At 44.9% G+C, this 17,833-nt stretch overlaps 1 long non-coding RNA gene across 1 annotated transcript in view; it reads left to right on the forward strand.

Moving 5' to 3' along the window:
* Positions 1-17,833, forward strand: part of Gm30563 — a 44,652-nt gene that overhangs the window by 24,490 nt on the left and 2,329 nt on the right. The window contains exons 3-4 of the long non-coding RNA XR_003951589.1: positions 13,332-13,444; positions 15,214-16,751. This is a non-coding gene — a long non-coding RNA (predicted gene, 30563). The remainder of the gene's footprint in view (positions 1-13,331; positions 13,445-15,213; positions 16,752-17,833) is intronic.

The raw sequence follows: 17,833 nt of genomic DNA on the forward strand, positions 1-17,833 counted from the left end.
TTTTTTATCAAGTTCTTTTTGTAAAACAGATTTATTTATTGACAGTTTCCTCCCATCCCCCCACAAGCTGTCCTGGAACTCAGCTCATAACTGAGAATGACCTTTAACCTCTGATCCTACTGACTCCACCTCCCAAGAGCTGGAATTTTTGGTGGGTATTATGTTCGATTTATGCATGTGCTAGGCTTTGAGCTCAGGGCTTCGAGTATCTGCTACCTGAACTGCATCGCCAGCCTACATTTACTTGAAGAGGGAGACTGGGGATATAGCTCAGGGCTTCACAGTTTTGAGGCCGCAGTTAAATCGCCAGTATGGCAAAGCAAACAGCAAATACAGATGGGAATGCATTGTAGATCTCACTGTTAGACACTAAAGGTGGTGGGGTCAGTTGGGCGGCATATTCTAGTGTTCTTGGCCTAATTATAAATGATAACTTAATTTTCACTCAAATGGTTGATGTTTCCACATTCTCTAATGTATTTGGAGAGGCGTACACACACACACACACACACACACACACATAGAGAGACAGAGACAGAGAAAGAGACAGAGACAGAGAGACACACACACACACACACACACACACACACACACACAGAGAGAGAGAGAGAGAGAGAGAGAGAGAGAGAGAGAGAGAGAGAGAGAGAATTGTAGAGGTGGGAAAGGGAGAGGTGGTTTACAGCTTACTGTGGAAGGATTGCTTGTATAGGAGTTTCCCTTTGTATAAGAGATTCACATATTATAACATCTCTCTAGAGTCCCAATTGAGCAGTTATGAGTCATTATGAAGGAAGAAACTAGAGATGGCTGAGGACAGTTTGTTATGGTTTGAGTCTAAATCTAAAAGGTCCCTCAGAGGCTTGAGTCTTTAAAACTTGGATCCCAGTTGGTGTGCTGGGTTTTTGTTTTGTTTTGTTTTGCTTTTTGAGGCAGGGATTCTCTATGAGACCCTGGCAGTCTTAGAGCTGGATGTCTAGACCAGGCTGGCCTAGAACTCAGAGATCCATCTGCCTCTGCCTCCTGAGTGCTGGGATTAAAGGCCTGCAGTATCACCGCCTGGCTGGTGGTGCTGTTTTGAGAGGCTGTGTGACTGTATAGAGGTGAGGGCTGGCTTGCAGAGTAGTAACTTCAGAAGGTTATAGCTCAGCTGGGATCCAGCCTGAGCTCTGCTTCCTGGTCACCAGGATAGAAACAAGCCTCAGTCAGAGGCTTCCACCACTGTGGAGGTGCTCCACATGTCTCCATGGGACACGAGTGTCTGTGTCCCATGAAACTGAGCCATATTAAAGAATCCCTTCATTTATGTCTATTGTGTATTGGGGCACAGTGATTAGAAAAGTTACTGATGGAGATGTGAAAGACTTACCTGTGATAACATCATGAGCACTGGTAATGGTAGCTTACCCTGTGAGTTAGGCACTGACTAAGAACCACATGCATACTGTACTTTTTTAAGTGGTTTTTGCTATATCTCCAGGAGGAGGACTCCTGCCTTGATGTAACTAGGCCATCACACATTTGGCAAGTGGAGCTGTAAGATTTACACTCAAGCTGTCTGACATCAGAGTCTGTGCAATCAAGCCACTATGCCCTCCTCGGCAGACATTAGGCCTCTGACATGTGCCCTGCAAACTTGGAGCATTAATTGAGCACCTATTAGGATCTAGGTACTGTGCCTAGATACAGAGGCAACAGAGATAACAGCAGACAGGGTCCCTGGCCTCTGGAGTGGCAGAGTCTGATGAGCAAAGAGAATAGACATATTCAACCTAATCTCCATGATCAGGGTATAGGCAATGGTATAGGCATAAACTGGGGAAGGGCTGATGTCTTACGCGCGTTCACAACCGGCCAGGAAAGACGCAACAAACCGGAATCTTCTGCGGCAAAAGCTTTATTGCTTACATCTTCAGGAGCAAAAAAGAGAATGGCGAAACCCCGTCCCTTTTAAGGAGAATTATCCTCCGCCTAGGACGTGTCGCTCCCTGATTGGCTGCAGCCCATTGGCCGAGTTGTCGTCATGGGGAAGGCAGAGCACACGGAGTGGAGAACTACCCTTGGCACATGCGCAGATTATTTGTTTACCACTTAGAACACAGGATGTCAGTGCCATCTTGTAATGGCGAATGTGAGGGTGGCTCCCCACACTGATGAGTTCAGTAGAAACTTCCCTCAGGAAGGATGGCTGAAATTGGCCTTAGTGGAGGAAAAATCAGATGAATGTGTGTATGCAGAAGTCAGGAGGATGGGGGGACAGGCCAGATGGAACGAGCCACTGGCACAAACAAGGGTATGGCAGAGAAACTGTCATAGGGTCTAGCAGGAAGGCAGATTAAGGACATCAGAGGGTCACAGTTGCAGAGGGGACTGTGTTTGAAACACCTATAAGACCATTCCCATCCCCAAATCCATCCACTGTCAGGTGACAACTGGTAAGGCATTTATCATATGCTGAGGATATGGTGAGGAAGTGGGGGGGGGAGGGGAGACATAGTGGGTGAAGGTTTTGCTGACTACAGAGACATGTGCAGCACCCAGAGAGGGACTTCGCCCTGGGCCAGCCTGTGCGTCTCTCATGAGACAGCCCAGCACAGAGGACGGCTATATAAGCAAGGGGCTCTTGCATGTTCCCTCTGTCCATTTTCTCTCAAGAGAAAAGGGTCTGAGAAGTGGAAATGCAGAATTTAAGAGTAGCTAGTTCATCTACATTTGCTTCCTTCTACCCCCCCCCTTTTAATGACAATTCTGGGTTCAAATTAATTGGTACCAGGCCTCACCCCAGAAGTCCAGAAATAGAATGTAGCTCCAGGCAGGACCTCAGCCCCTCACTTCCCTGAGTCCTTTAAGTGTCCTTTAATAGCAATGCCTTTCTCCTTGGTTTACTACTTTGAGGGGATTGCATAGCCTGATTAGCATCTTCTTAACTATTACAGCTAGCAGTGACCTTGAAACTCAGTTTTCAATACTGCCCTGTACCATAGTATCCTTTGGAAGGAGACTGCCTGAGGAAAAACAAATTAAAGTCACCTGAGGTAAACCATGAACTTGCTCATGTTTGGGCCACGCTGTCAGCGTTTCTTACTTGCAACGGAGCACATTCTGACAGACAAATATCCCGGGGCTCTATATTTCAACCATCTTGGGAAGAGTGTATGAATACAGAATAGCCATTTTCTCTTCCCGTTAGCTTTTCTCCTCAAAGCTGGGACTCTCTTTGGCAAGTGGTTCTGACCATGGTTCTTCTTGCCATTCTTTTCAACCCTGGTTTTTAAAGATAGTATTGCCATTGCCAGCCTATTCTCAACCCGCAATCCTCAGCTTCCTGAAGGCTAGGTTGACAGGTGCGTGCCACCTCACACAGCCCACTGTTCTGGCTGTGGCTGTAGAGTAAGGGTGGGGTTTGTCCTTGTATTAGAACACAGGGATGACCTACACATCAGAAGACAGTGTTATCAGTGGGTTCTTTGATGACAGTTAGGAGTGTTTTGCGCATAGTAGGTGTGTATTTTCTCCTCACATCTTGCGTTGGTCACTGTTATCACCAGTAAGCATTTGAAGATGAAGCCTCTACCTTGTGTCATCCTTGGTCTTCCTCTTCATCATAGGGACCTACTTTTCTTTTTCTAGCCACAGCTCAGTCAGACTTGCTTGAGTGCAAGTGCCGCTGAACTGCTTATCGGCTCACAGAGGACAGAGAGACCGGCTCTGTTTCTCTCCAGCCCTTGGGACTTGGGTGCTCCCTCTACACAGTCCTCCTCATCAGGGATTTCTGTAGCCCAGCCAACCTGCAAGATCCCATCATAGGAAGTGCCAGGTATTGGAGTGGCAGTTCCCGTATAAGAGACAGTTTCCCATCACAGGTCGACCTACTGTGTGGGATGGTAATGTAATATGATGAAGTCGTAGGCTGTGGTGCTCAGTGAATCTGGGTTTACATTCCCATCTCTAGAGACAAAATGTTCTCAGATTATTTTGGGTAGTGGGTGTGGAGGTAAATGCCAACAGTTCCAGTAACTGGGAGACAGATGAGAAGATCATGTGCATTTAAGGCTAGCCTGGGCTACGTAGTGAGTTTAAAGCTAACCTGTGCTATATAGTGAGTTTGAAGCCAACTTTAACTACCTAGTGAATAGTCTATTGAGAACTTATCTCAAAAAACAAAAGCAAAAACAAAACAAAACAACAACAAAAACCTTAAAAAACAAGTTGCTGAATGTATGTAAATTTGGTCTCATTCCTCTAAGATGCGGTAAATAAACTATTGTGTCCCTCTGGATGGCTGCTGGGTAACAGGAATTATGGGTGACAGAGACTCCTGAAGCTTCTTATCATTGACCCAAGGTTTAATTCTGCTACCATTTCTATGCTTGCTGGCTTTGGGGACCCTGGGAAGCCTCAGAGCATTCTCTGGGCCTCAATTTCCCCACTTGTAAAAAAGGACAACATCATACCCCCCACCACATGCTCATCACAGGACGACCGTTGAGGTTCACACAAGCAGAGCAATGGAACACTCCTCAATTAGATTACTTTTATGAGATAACGGGGAGATGCTGTGAGCAGCTGCTTGAACCTCTGAGAACAGACACTGGAGGGCTGGGGTATAGCTCAGTGGTAGAGCACCAATAGTCCCTTAATTAAGGCGGAGCAAGCCCTCAATACAGTATAGGAAGCAGGCCAGTCTCAGCAATGATGTCACCAAGGAGCCTGGAGAAAGAGACACAGCAGAGATCTGCTTTAGCATGGAGAGAACAGAGGAGAATGGAACCCAACAGAAGCTCACAGGTTCACGGGTTCAACCGTCATAGAGGCTGGTCCTGAGGATCTTTCTCAGGGTATAGCCTGTTGGCTGTAAGCTCTGCCAACAGAGGAGACAGTCGGAGCTGTAGTCCAACTCCCTAATCCCCTCCCTGCAAGGGTTCAGTTGCCTGAGGGGATGGTGGGAATTCCTTTTGCATTGGAATGTACAGTAGGTGCCTTCAGGAAGGACTCTGCCATTAACCGGAAGCTATGTGGGTATAGGCAGAGCCAACTTCAGGCTAAGCTGGCTCCCCTGGGCGGCATCCTGAAAGGGTGCCTGAACCCTGTCCCTGGAGGCAGCCTGGATGGGAGGGAGGTAGCCTTAGTTTCAGTGTCTCCGGGAAGCTGGGTCACAGAACATAGGCTCCCTGGGGAAGGGAGGAGGCTTTCCTGAAGGAAGAACTTTCAGTCCCTCTCTGCCAAATCCCTTGTCTCCATGGAAATGCCAGAGAGGTCCAAACAAGAGGTCAGCTTCCTTGGGGAAGGGCGGGCCAAGCATGCCAGTGAGATGCCTGCCTGTAGTATCTCACTCTGATCTGAGGCACACCCATGACGCTCCACATCTACAGGTCCAATATGGGAATGTCAGTGGCCAAGGGAGTGAGGTGCTGTCTTGGGCAGCCCAGAACAAAACCTGGAAGCTCTGAGATCATCTGGGACCTGGGAGTGACATGACTTGTCTAGGCTACATAGATGTTCCACACATGAGGACCAAAGTCTCATCTTGTGCACCTTCCATTGATCTAGAATAACCTTCCCTCCCTCCCTCCGTCCCTCCGTCCCTCCCTCCCTCCCTCCCTCCCTCCCTCCCTCCCTCCCTCCCCTCCCTCCCTCCCTCCCTCCCCCCTCCCTTTCTTCTTGTTAGCAGTGCTGTTCCTGCATCCTAACTTGCTGAATATTTACTATGTATCAGGTCCTACTCTCTTTCCATACACAACCTTATTACTTATCAGTCCTTGAAGATACACATAGCATCTCTGGCTTATAGATAGGATAACTATCGTAGGAACCTCAGTGTGTTGGAAAAATCCCAGAGCTGATAAATAATCAATCTGTTCCATTAGCCTTGATCACCTGGCAGGTGACCCAGACCCAAGAAATGCCACTTCACCTTTGAGAGTCTTCTGTTCCCTTGAATGACCCCACTCACTGACCCTTCCTTCTTTGTCCACAGGGACTACCGATCTCTGTCAGCTTCTGATGTTTAAATGCACATCTTGTTGTAGAACAAAGACAGCAGAGGAAGAAGCCTCGGGCCCTTTTCAAAATAGCTGTCTAGATTAATAGCGTTCTGCTTTGACTGCCAAGGTAATATCGATGCTGTCTGCAGAATGCCAAGGGACTCTAAATAAATAAGAAGAAGGGAGAAAATAAACCCTTGCATGTTTCTTCTGGAAACTGTTCATGACCCTGCCCACTTACCCACCGATGGTTCTGACGGCTTCTCCATCAATTTGTTTAAGAACAGAAGTGGGAGCTATCTTCTTCTTCTTCTTCTTCTTCTTCTTCTTCTTCTTCTTCTTCTTCTTCTTCTTCTTCTTCTTCTTCTTCTTCTTCTTCTTCTTCTTCTTCTTCCAGAGACAGGGTTTCTCTGTGTAGCCCTGGCTGTCCTGGAACTCACTTTGTAGACCAGGCTGGCCTTGAACTCAGAAATCCACCTGTCTCTGCCTCCCGAGTGCTGGGATTAAAGTTTCCAGTTTCTTGTTTGGTTTTGCATCTTAACACGGCGGTTTAGATGCTGGCAGTAGCTTCCCTGATTTGATCTGCCTGGTCCTTGTCCTGCAGATATCTCGTCACAGTATGGGGCTGCTGGCTGGCTGTGGCAGGCTGACAAACCTTAACACTGATTTCAGCAAGTGCTTGGCTAGAGCTGTCAAGGTTCTTCTCACCAAGTTTGACCTGAGAAACAGCAGGCTTGTCCTCAAAGGCCCCAGCGTACCACTTATAAATGCTACCAACCATTTATTTTCCTTTCCTGGGAAATACAGGGGCCAAGAGCCAGCCAGAGTGTTGTCCAGGTTCTGGGAGCTTGCATCACCCCTGGGTAGGATGTAAAGGCAAATGATCCTGTGGTGTATTTTCCACTTGGCTAGTAATCTGTAGTGCCCACCGTGATGACAATTTGTATAGCTGCTTAAAGACCCTTGATAATGGATATTCCTTATGACTGATGTCACTGCCCCCATGAAGTGGTTTCCATACCAGGAGGTGGGCTGACCCAATAATAATAGCTTTCTTTGAACATGAGAAAGCAGACAGTCAGCGAAAAACTAGAGGTAGGAACTGAACTCCAGTGAGCCTTTCTGGTGAAGGAAGAGACATCCTGGCCTCCAGGAGTCCCCCTACCCCCACCCCCCAGCCAAGGGAGCTAGCCTACCTAGAGCTGGAAAATAAGGAGAGAGGAAAAGAAGGCATCTCTGCATTCACCTGCTTTGTCCATTTTTCTGGGCAAGGTCTACAACATCCTCTATCCCTATCCTATATGTAAGCATGCAAACACACACACACACACACACACACACACACACACACACACACACACGGGGGGGGGGGAGGAAGAGAGAGGGGAGGAGGATGGGGAGGGGGAAGAGAGAGACTTATTCTTGGAACCCTAGTAAGTCACATTAATGTTTGGAACATGGGATATACCTCTAATAGCCAGTGTTTTTAGGCAGGTAAACAAACAAACAGCCCAGAGATGTAAGAACTAATAATGAGGCAAATGATTATCAGGTATAGATATAGCCTTTATAGTTACTAACCTAGGATATTCAATTAAAAGTCATCTTTAGCAATCAAATACAGCATGATGTCTGGGTGAGAAAATCAGTTTTTTTCCAGCATAATAAATAGATAAAAATTTTTAAAAAGTCAATTTAGAGTAACTATGGACAAATTAGTTTTCATATCAAGTTATGTTACCATGTATATGAAGAAAATAGGCACAGTTCAGTGGTAAAACACTTGCCTGGCACATACAAAGATCTGGGTTCTACCCTTGTAACACACACATGTGTGCATATAATATAAAGATGCCATTGAGGATTATGTACAAATTCACAAATAAATAGAAATAAATATTTATAAGAGAGGTGGCTCCATACTCATACTATACAATGTCTGATGTTCCTAAATTAATCCTTAAATTGAACATAATCTCAACTTTAAGAATACATTTTTGGTGCAATTAGCCATAGTGAGGCTTATGTGTAAAAAAGAATTCATTGATAACATATACAGATTCTGAAAAACCTAAGGTAGACTATGCTTGAAAGCTAATGGAGCACACAGTAAAGCTAAAATAAAATGAGCGGTTTGGTAATAGCACATAACTGGACACACCAGCAAAAAACTTAAGTGGGGTCTAGGAATAGGCTCTGATGCATCAGAAATGTGGTTAAGAGGATTCCTCAAATGGTGGAAACAGGGGGATTATTTTAAAATTGGCATTGTGTTCAGACAAATGGAAGTCATCTAAAATGACATTCTTCCTAGTTCCTATACAAAAAAAAAATCAACTCCAGATGAAGAAAGGTTTTACATTTAAAAATATTCATCCAAAGTATTAAAAGAAAACACGTATTTAAATAATACCAAGATGGAGAAAAGCTTTGCCTTCTTAAGCTCGACAGCCCCCAGAATCCATAAGAGAAGACACAGTAAAATTGTTGAGGCCGGCCAGTGGCCTACATGTCCAGGTTTGAGCCTGGAAAGCATCTTGGAATCTGAAAGAAAAGAGGGAACCTAGGTGGCATGAGAAAGGATGGAGCTAAGACAAGGGTTCTGATCAAAGCTCAATTTTACTATTCGGAGACACGGGGTTATGAAGAAGGGGGAGGGGACCATTCCCACCAAATCATCCTTGGAGTCCAGTTGCAGGTGACCACGTGTTGGCTCCAGAACAGCTAGGCGGCAGGAGCAGCAGTGGGAGTGGCAGAATGATAGGGTGGCAGGCTCCATCCCGGATGCTCTCCTGGTGATAACAGTCAAACCTGATCAGCCAGATTTCAGGCTGAGGGGGGGAGGTTACATAAAATAATATCATAAAATTAAAACTTTATGTGTTGTGAAAATTACTAGGAAGCCAAAAGATAACAATGAATGTGGCTGGGAAAGTGCTCTAAACAGGTGAGAGACCAAAATCGGTGACCTTCTCAGTGTCTGTGTATACTCCTCCAGGATCGCAGGGAAAGGCAAACAGCTAGATGAAAAAGCACAAGACACTGGTTGAGTCCCAAGCCCATAGGAGGAATGGGAAGTGGAAATTAAGTGTGAAAGGTGTCTTTAACTCCTTCCATGGGTATTTTGTTCCCCATTCTAAGAAGGAATGAAGTATCCACCCTTTTGGTCTTCCCTCTTCTTCAGTTTCATATGTTTTGCAAATTGTATCTTGAGTATTCTAAATTTCTGGGCTAATATTCACTTATCCATGAGTGCATATCATGTGTGTTCTTTTGTGATTGGGTTACCTCGCTCAGGATGATATACTCCAGATGCATCCATTTGCCTAAGAATTTCATAAATTCATTTTAATAGCTGAGTAGTACTCCATTGTGTAAATGTACCACATTTTCTGTATCCATTCCTCTGTGGAGGGACATCTGGGTTCTTTCCAGCTTCTGGATATTGTAAATAAGGCTGTTATGAAAGGACAATCCAGAGACTGTCCCACCTGGGAATCCATCCCATAAACAGCCACCAAACTCAGACACTATTGCATATGCCAGCAAGATTTTGCTGACAGGACCCTGATATAGAAGTCTCTTGTGAGGCTATGCCAGTGCCTGGCAAATACAGAAGTGGATGCTCACAGTCATGTATTGGATAGAACACAGGGCCCCCAATGGAGGAGCTAGAGAAAGTACCCAAGGAGCTAAAGGGGTCTGCAACCCTATAGGTGGAACAACAATATGAACTAACTAGTACACCCAGAGCTTGTGTCTCTAGTTGCATATGTAGCCGAAGATGACCTAGTCTGCCATCCATTGGGAAGAGAGGCCCCTTGGTCTTGCAAACTTTATATGCCCTAGTATAGCAGAAAGCCAGGGCTAAGAAGTGGGAGTGAGTGGGTAGGGGAACAGGGTGGGGGAAGGGTATATGGGACTTTCAGGATAGCATTTGAAATGTAAATGAAAAAAATATGTAATAAAAATTGAAAAAAAAAAGAATTTTATTAACTGAGCTGTATTTCGGGCACTTGATCACTTTTTGCTTGTTTTTGGTTTTGCTTTCCAAGATAGTTTCTCAAGTAGTCTAGGCTGGCTTCAAGCTCAGAAGTCTGCTGGGGATGACCATGAATTCTTAACCACTTCTGCCTCCAAAACAGTTACTTTAAAATAAAAAAAAGCATGCTCGAGATGCATAAGGAGAGACAGACAGGGAGCAGAGCCAGGGTCTACCTGCATAACAGTATCTTGCTTAATGTCCCTGGGTTGTTTTTCCTTGACTGGGATATAGTTGTACTCTGCTTTTGAATTGTTTATCTTTGGCCTCTTGTGTAGTCCAACTTCTCACTGAGTCAATTTCCAGTCGGTTGGCTCCTACCTACCAGGGCACATTGAACGTTGAACTGTGAGATATGAAAAAGCAGCTGTGAAGTTCAGGGCAGCCATGCTGAGAATTACCATCTTGCGGAACCAGGCTAGACCTGAGACCACAGTCTCAGTGGTCTCCGATGGATATGAGTCACACCTATCAAGTGTTGTTAACTTCTTTCTCTCATGCTCCTGAGGCAGAGACAGAGGCGTCTTGCCCCCTCCTTGGATGGGTGAAGAGAAGCCTCAGGGCAGTAGTTATAAAAAGGGTTCAATTTAGAGGTTGTGGCTGAGCTTGTCCATCAGAAGTGTATATCAATATAGTAATCACATTATGGAGTAAGCACAGCTATGTAGTATGACAATAAGTGCCATTTTATTGGGAATACTAGGACAGAGTTCTTGAAGCCATGGCTATTCCTAAATGTTAGGAGCATTTGGTCTCTGCTCAAAAAACGGTTGTTGAGAAAGGCTGGCCCACCTTGCAACACAGATGGGCAGAAGACACTCAGGGGCCTTCCTGCAGCCACCATGATTTACAAGTATGTAGTAGAGAGATGGGAGAGAAAGAGAAGCAGAACGTGTTGCGCACTGAGGAGAGAGGCAGAACTGGAGAGGTGAGAGTGGAGAGGAACAGCCTGATGTGCGTAGCCCATCCGGCCACTTGAGGCCATGGTGAAGTTCCAGCCCACGCAGTCTCTGAGAGCTATGTCTGGGTTTACGGTCATGCAGCAGCAGGGGTCTGGGTCAAGGTTTGTGGTTCATATGACCACCAAAGGCCATGCTACCTGGGATAATGTTGATGTCCAAGGGCTGTGCTGAGCTGGCCAAGAGTCCCTCACCTCTGAAAAGTTCCCAGAATTCCAAAATGTGACACAATTGTAGAAACTATCTGCAGCTGGCAAAACCACACTTTGTTAGAGAACAAGAGAGTCTGAAGCACATAGCCCCATAGCCCCACACCTGAGATTAAAATGAAAAATATTACTATAATATTTCTGTGTTTTTAAAAAGGGAGCAAAAATTCCAGATTTCTTACTACACCTGCTAGTGTCTCCCAGAAGTGCTAAACCTTTGGCTACTCCTTTTCATTTCAGGGTATTAGCAGCTGTACCTTCTGTCTCCTCCAGTTGAACATCTTGCCCATAAAGCAGGCTGCCTGTGCTAGCCTTCCCTTTATCTGAATGGGGGAGGTAGGCGAGGGGAGAAGTTTATGGGGCATCAAGGGTGCATCACTTCCCTGTGAACCTGATGGATGCAGAACTTGAGACATTTCTCAAGTGCCATAGAGCCCAGAAACAAAAGGCGAGGAGGCAATGTGAGGCCAGAGCCATCTCAAAAGATGCTACACTGCAGTAGGTCTCCCAAGGTGGGAACCGGGCCACATGAAGACCTTTCCTTCTTGGAGATGGCTGTGAGCAGCTGTAGAGATACAAGTGGAGCTCTGAGGAATTGGTCAGGGTTCATGCTCTGTACTGAGGTTTGCTATAGCTTGACTAGAAGAAGCTCGCATGCTGGGGGCTTGGTTGGCTGGCAGCTAATTACTGTTGGGAAGTGATTAGGTCCTGAGGGCTTAGATCTAACCAATGGATTAATCCTTTGATGGATTCATAATCTAACGACATGAGATTACTCAAAGGTGGTAGAAAGAGGTTGGAACTAGTTGGATGTTTGTCACTACAGTGTGCCTTAGAAAGATGGGAATTGTTTCCTTTCCCTCTCCTCCTCCTCTCCCCCTTCTCACTCTTCTCCTCTCTCACTCTCCCCCTCTCTCAGTCTCCTCCTTCTCTCCTCCCACTTTCTCTCTGCTTCCAGGCTGTCAAAAGGAGAGTGACCAGTGACCTTATTCCTTCAAGTCTTTCTTGTCTTGCCATGGGGTGCCCTGCTTAAGTGTGAGAGTCAGCCAGAAGTGGGGTGAAATGTCTGAAACCATGAGCCAAAGGAAATCTTTCCTTTTAAAAATTGTTTCTGGAGCTGCTGATAATAGTGAAGCCAACCAAGGTCTGCCTGATACAGGGATAGGAACACACCCAGCACAAAGGCCATGGGAATCTTAGAACTCATCAAGGATACTGTGTGTGGGATAGGAGGTGGAGCTGCAAACCTGAGAGCATCACTATGGACCAGGCAGATGAAGCAATGTTAGGACAGAGAGCAGCCATAATCGAGAGGTCTGAAAACATCAGCAAGACTGTGGCACAAATATTCTACCGTGATTTCAGACAGCTTGTCTTCCCAAATGGATTGATCATTTATTTGATTAATGGTTTAGCAGGCTAATGCATTTCTCCAGGGTGGGCCTACTTCTAAAACCTAGTTTGGCTAGGGCTTTCACATTCTTCCTGTCAATCAGCAGGTAATATTCTCTTGGGCCAGAGACAGTCTTTTGACCTCTCAGGGTAATTAGCGGGATGGACTTTTCCAGTGGAAGTGGTCTGGGCTGACTTTTTTTTTTCTTTCTTGTTTTAGATTCTTAATGGATATCACTCTTTCCCAAATGCTGTTTTGGCAGGAATCTTTTTTATAAATAGGTTTACATGTATACATATGTATTTGTAGGAATACATACATTTGAGTCAATGAAATTGATATCTATTGAATCTTGATCATGTGCAAATGCTTCATGTGCCAGGCACCAGGGCTTGGCCAGATGTCGTGCAATATGTCTGATGCTGGGATCTAACAACAGGGTGTGCAGAAACAGATGGGACTCAGGCAGGGGTCTCCCCAAACACGGGGCTGTAAAAGCAGCTTTCAGCAAACCATTTCACACCTGGTAGGAAATCTACCCTGGATCAGAGAAAGCAGAGAAAGCCATTGCTCATTGCTATGATTTGAATGCTGCTTGTCTCAAAAATTCACATATTTAAGATTAATGGATTAATCCATTTACTTAACGAGCTAACAGGTTAATGAATCACATTGTGAGTGGGTTGCTCTACAAGCCAATTTGGCTAGGTCTCTCACATGCTTATGAGTTGTTCTCCTCCATCTTAGGATTTTGCTACCCTACCAGCCAAGGATGCTGCCTGTGGACCTTTGACGAGAACCATGAGTCAAGATGAGATCCCCTCGATCCAGTCTTTATATTGTTGCTAACAGAAGATGGAGTAAGACACCCATATTCTCTAACAACCTTCTACAAAGTTAGAGGTGAACAAGACTCCAATTAGTGTCCTAATGCTCTCCAAAACACACCCAGGAGCACTAGATCTAAAGATACCAGCCTATGAGGATACTGGTCATAATGGGATGAAATCTCAGTTTTGCAGCTCTGGTAACTGAACTTGCTTCAATTCACATTTATGTTCTGTGCCTGTCTTAGTTAGGGTTTCTATTGCAGTGAAGAGATACCACGACCACTGATGTGTTTATAAAAAGATGAAAGAGAGTGGGGGATATGTTCTATGGAGGCATAGTCAGGTTTGGGGGAAGGGGGTGCCTCCTCAGGACCATGCTGAGGCATCCTTTCCCCCTGAGGGATCAGCCACATGATGGTATAGTATAGAATAGAATTTCTTTATGGCATGGGGAGGGGAGTTAAGAAGTAATAGAGGCAGAGAAAGGCAGAGAGAGAGAGAGAGAGAGAGAGAGAGAATAGATAAGTAGAGGAGTAGAGGCCGGCCATGAGCACGAAGAGAGAGAGAGGGGGAAAGGGAATGGGGAGAGAGCTGGAGAAGGAAGGCAAAAACAAGAGAGGGGCAAGAGAGAGAGAGAGGAGGGGGCAAGCAACCCCTTTTATAGTGAACCACAGTGACTCTTATAAAGCAAAAACATTTAACTGTGGCTTGCTTACAGTTTCAGAGTTTTAGTCCACTGTCATCATGGCAGGAAGGATGGTGGCATACAGGCAACCGTGGTGCTGGAGAAGGAGCAGAGAGTTCTACATCAGATCCACAAGTAGCAGTAACAGAATGCCACAATGGGCCTGGCTTGAGCATTGCTACCTCAGAGCCCACCCCAAGTGACACTCTTCAACAAGATCACACCTCCTATTGTGTCATTCCCTATAAGCATGTGGGGGTCATTTTCTTCCAAACCACCACAGTACCTCTTCCCTGCTTTTTCACATGCTGTTCTCAATGTTTGATGCCAGGACAGGGTGATGTTCCTGGTGTACAGTCTCCTCTACAGAGGTCAGAGTAGGAAGTGAGGGTGCCACCTGGGAGAATGGTTCACTCCTGGAGGCCCAAGTTGAGGGAGATCCAGGGATGACATCTGGGAGTTGGACTTGGGGTGACTGAAACTGTAGGTCAAGAGGAGCTTTGAAGGAGTTAGAAACTATTTGGTGCTAAGTGTAACAATTTTGGAAAGAGTAAGGAATAATTCTGTCCACAGGGTGATCCTTTGGAAGTTTTATAAAAATGTATCTTTTGTTAAATTTTATTTGTTTATATCATGAGGATTATAGAGCATTGAAATTAGTCACAAAGAAACACATTGGTTTGTACTTTTGCATACTTAAAACTTTCTTTCATGTAGCTAAGCAAAATGAATCACTCCAAAATAACCAATATTTGGTATAACTACCATGAATGTGAAATTTTTACGTAATCTTTAGAGATTTAATTTTATCTTAACATTTGATTTTTAGCAAAGTCAGCTTACTAGGCAGATTGTGAGTGTCCACTGGAGGCACCTAAATCCTGATGGCCCCCCTTTGTAGGAGACTATTAGAAAACTCTGATGGTAGTTCCATCAGTTTATGAGGTGATATAGGCATCTTTGAAGTGATATCGAAGTTGTCATTCTGGTTTCTCTACCTCAGTTCCCTAGTCCTGAAATCAAATTTTGAAGTCACCTGGTGCTTCATATTTGTCAAGTTTACCTACTACAAACTTCTGCAATTGGTCCTTAGGTCTCAATTTTTCTCTACTAGAGGCTGGATCTATAGCTGGTCCCAGTACGTTCTCCACACTAAAGCCTGCAGAGCCGTTCAGAAGCTACCCTGTGGGCTCAAAGAGCTTGGATGTTATTGCCACTCTTTCTAGGTAAGGACCAAGCTCCTTTTCTTGCTCTCCTCCCACTCCCCTCCTGATTTCTAACCCTTGCAGCGTTCCAGCTATTTAACTGCTTGAGCAAGGTTAACTCTTGATTGATGGACCATTTTGTCCACCACAAGGGCTCCGGGGATAAATCTGTGAGATGAGGCTAAATTTTATCAACAGTTTAGGAGTGATTCTACATTTGAACAACTGGTTCAGCTCCTGAAGTGTGTTTGATTTCCATCTGTGCTCCTGAAGCCTTTCTTCTTCTAGTTGCTGGAACTTTCCACACTGCTGTCAGTCAAAAGGTCCTCTCTCCACAGCTCCTGTTGTTCTTTAGATCTCAGCCCCTGTGTTCAGTCCAACAGGGAAACCTGCTCTGTGGCCTTCTCCAGAGCTGGGTGTGTGGATTGTTTCTCCCTGTTTTAACCCCCTCCTATTTATTTATGCATTTTTGGCTCAACATTCTCTGTAATTGATTGTGGCATGTATCAGTCACTTACTGCTGAAAGAATAAAACGAGAATCGAGTGGTTAGGTTGAGCATTTGTTTTAAAAAGAATATCATTAAGTTATTTCCATATATGCATACAATGAGCCTTGACCATCCTTTCATGGTCTCTTCTATACTTCTAATGCCCTTCTTCCCTTTCACATCTCTGTGAGATAAGAAAATGGGTCTTTGTGGGGCTCTTTTATTCCACTTAACATATTGATTTCTAGTTCCTTCCACTTTCCTGCAAACAGCATAGTTTCATTCATTATGACACAACTAAGTTTCATGATGTATGTTTACTATATTTTCTTTATTTGTTCTTCCTTTGGTAGTTATCAGGCAATGTTTTAAAATTCGATGTTATGCATGGGTATTGTGCATGCTGCCCCAATCTCTGTGAGGTCCTGTGTGCAACTGCCCTGCTGTGTCCAGAATGCTCGGCTTCAATGCCGTTGTCTCTCACTTCTGGCTCTTAGAGTGTTTCAGGCCAATCTTGCACCATGATTTTGGATGGGTACACACCCAAAAGTATGTAGGTGGCATAAAATGGACTTGGTGAGTTTTCAAAAATGAGGACACAAAGTTAGATGGGTATGGAATGAGGGGTGGATCTGGGAGGAGTTGTGGAAAGGTGGATAAGTTTAAGCAAATATAATGCAAAAAATTCTCAAAGCATTTAATACAAATATTTGATGCTATATGTTCCAGTGGACATTTGTTTTTGATTGTTTGTTTGTTTTGTTTTTTCCATTATACTTTTTTGGAGTCAATTTGGCCAAATAATAGAAAGCCCTTGAAGATACATGCCTAACTTGTCATGAGGAAACCTGGTTCCTGCCCATTCCACATCAACCTGTCTCTTCACTAGTTACCCAGTCTCCCATATTCTACTTAGAGAGCAACAAGAGACCAAAGAAATGATTGTGTCTACATCCAGGTTGGTGAATCAATGAGTTTGTTGTGGTTGCTCCTAGGAGGAGTGTAGGTAACCAAAAGGCAGCATCACTGTATCGTTGATGGGTGGGTGATGACTCAGGAGAGCTAAATTACTGGAGTTCCCTACACAACTTGCAGGCAGCTCCACCCAAGAGACTCCTCTCCCTCAGCAATTATTTGCTAAACCCCAGGAAAAGAGCCTCCTGAGTCAGACTTTACAGAACTCCTCGAGTCTTATAAGATTCTCATTGAGTTTCTTGAGCCTTGTAGCTCTCTTAGTTAAACTAGTTAAAACTATACAGCACAAGTACTTGACACTCAAGGGTACCTAGTGCCAACTTAGCTAAGGGGTATACAAGTATTCCTAGCATAGTCTGCAGTGTGAACTAGAATAATACCAACTCAGTGAATAGAGATGTGAATGAAGGCAGGCATGTAGTGCCTGGACTGGTCAGTTAGCCTGGAGTGCTAGTCAAGAACTCCCCTCATTGGACCTGTATCTAGTTCTTGGAATACAGGGATGAATAAGGCAGAATGGGCCCCTGCCCTCAAGGAGCTTGTGTGATGGAGAGAGCCATGCTCCAGCCATGTGCACAGAGGGACAAACCACAACTCACACCCTGATGAGTTTTGAAAAGAATGAGGATGATTTGGATAGAAACCAGGAGCAAAGCAGCCAAGGAGGATAGGATGGTCAGCCAAGGCTCCTTGGAGGGGAGGAGGCGCCATTTGAGCTGGCGATGAAGAAAGAAGGGATGAGGTCTCAGTCGGAAAGGGTTTAGAATGGAATGAAAGAGCCATTTGAGTGGAAAGGACGAGAGCTGGGAAAGAATCCACCTTGTGATCTATGGAAGACAACCACAAGCTCTGTTTTCATACCCAGAAAATGGTGCCAGTGGCACCCATTTCAAAGCCTGCAGCTGTTGTTGAGGTTGAGATTGTCCAACTTAAGAGAAGTTCTTCTTTGCCTAAGAAGATATTTTTATCTGGTCCGGGAAGCAAAGTTGTTGATGGAGAATACAAGTTATGCCTTAGACCTGTTGATGGCATCAGACCCAGTCACACATATGTGTACACACACAC

The sequence above is a fragment of the Mus musculus genome, chromosome 15 (assembly GCF_000001635.26).
Source record: "Mus musculus strain C57BL/6J chromosome 15, GRCm38.p6 C57BL/6J".
Taxonomy (NCBI): Eukaryota; Metazoa; Chordata; class Mammalia; order Rodentia; family Muridae; genus Mus; species Mus musculus.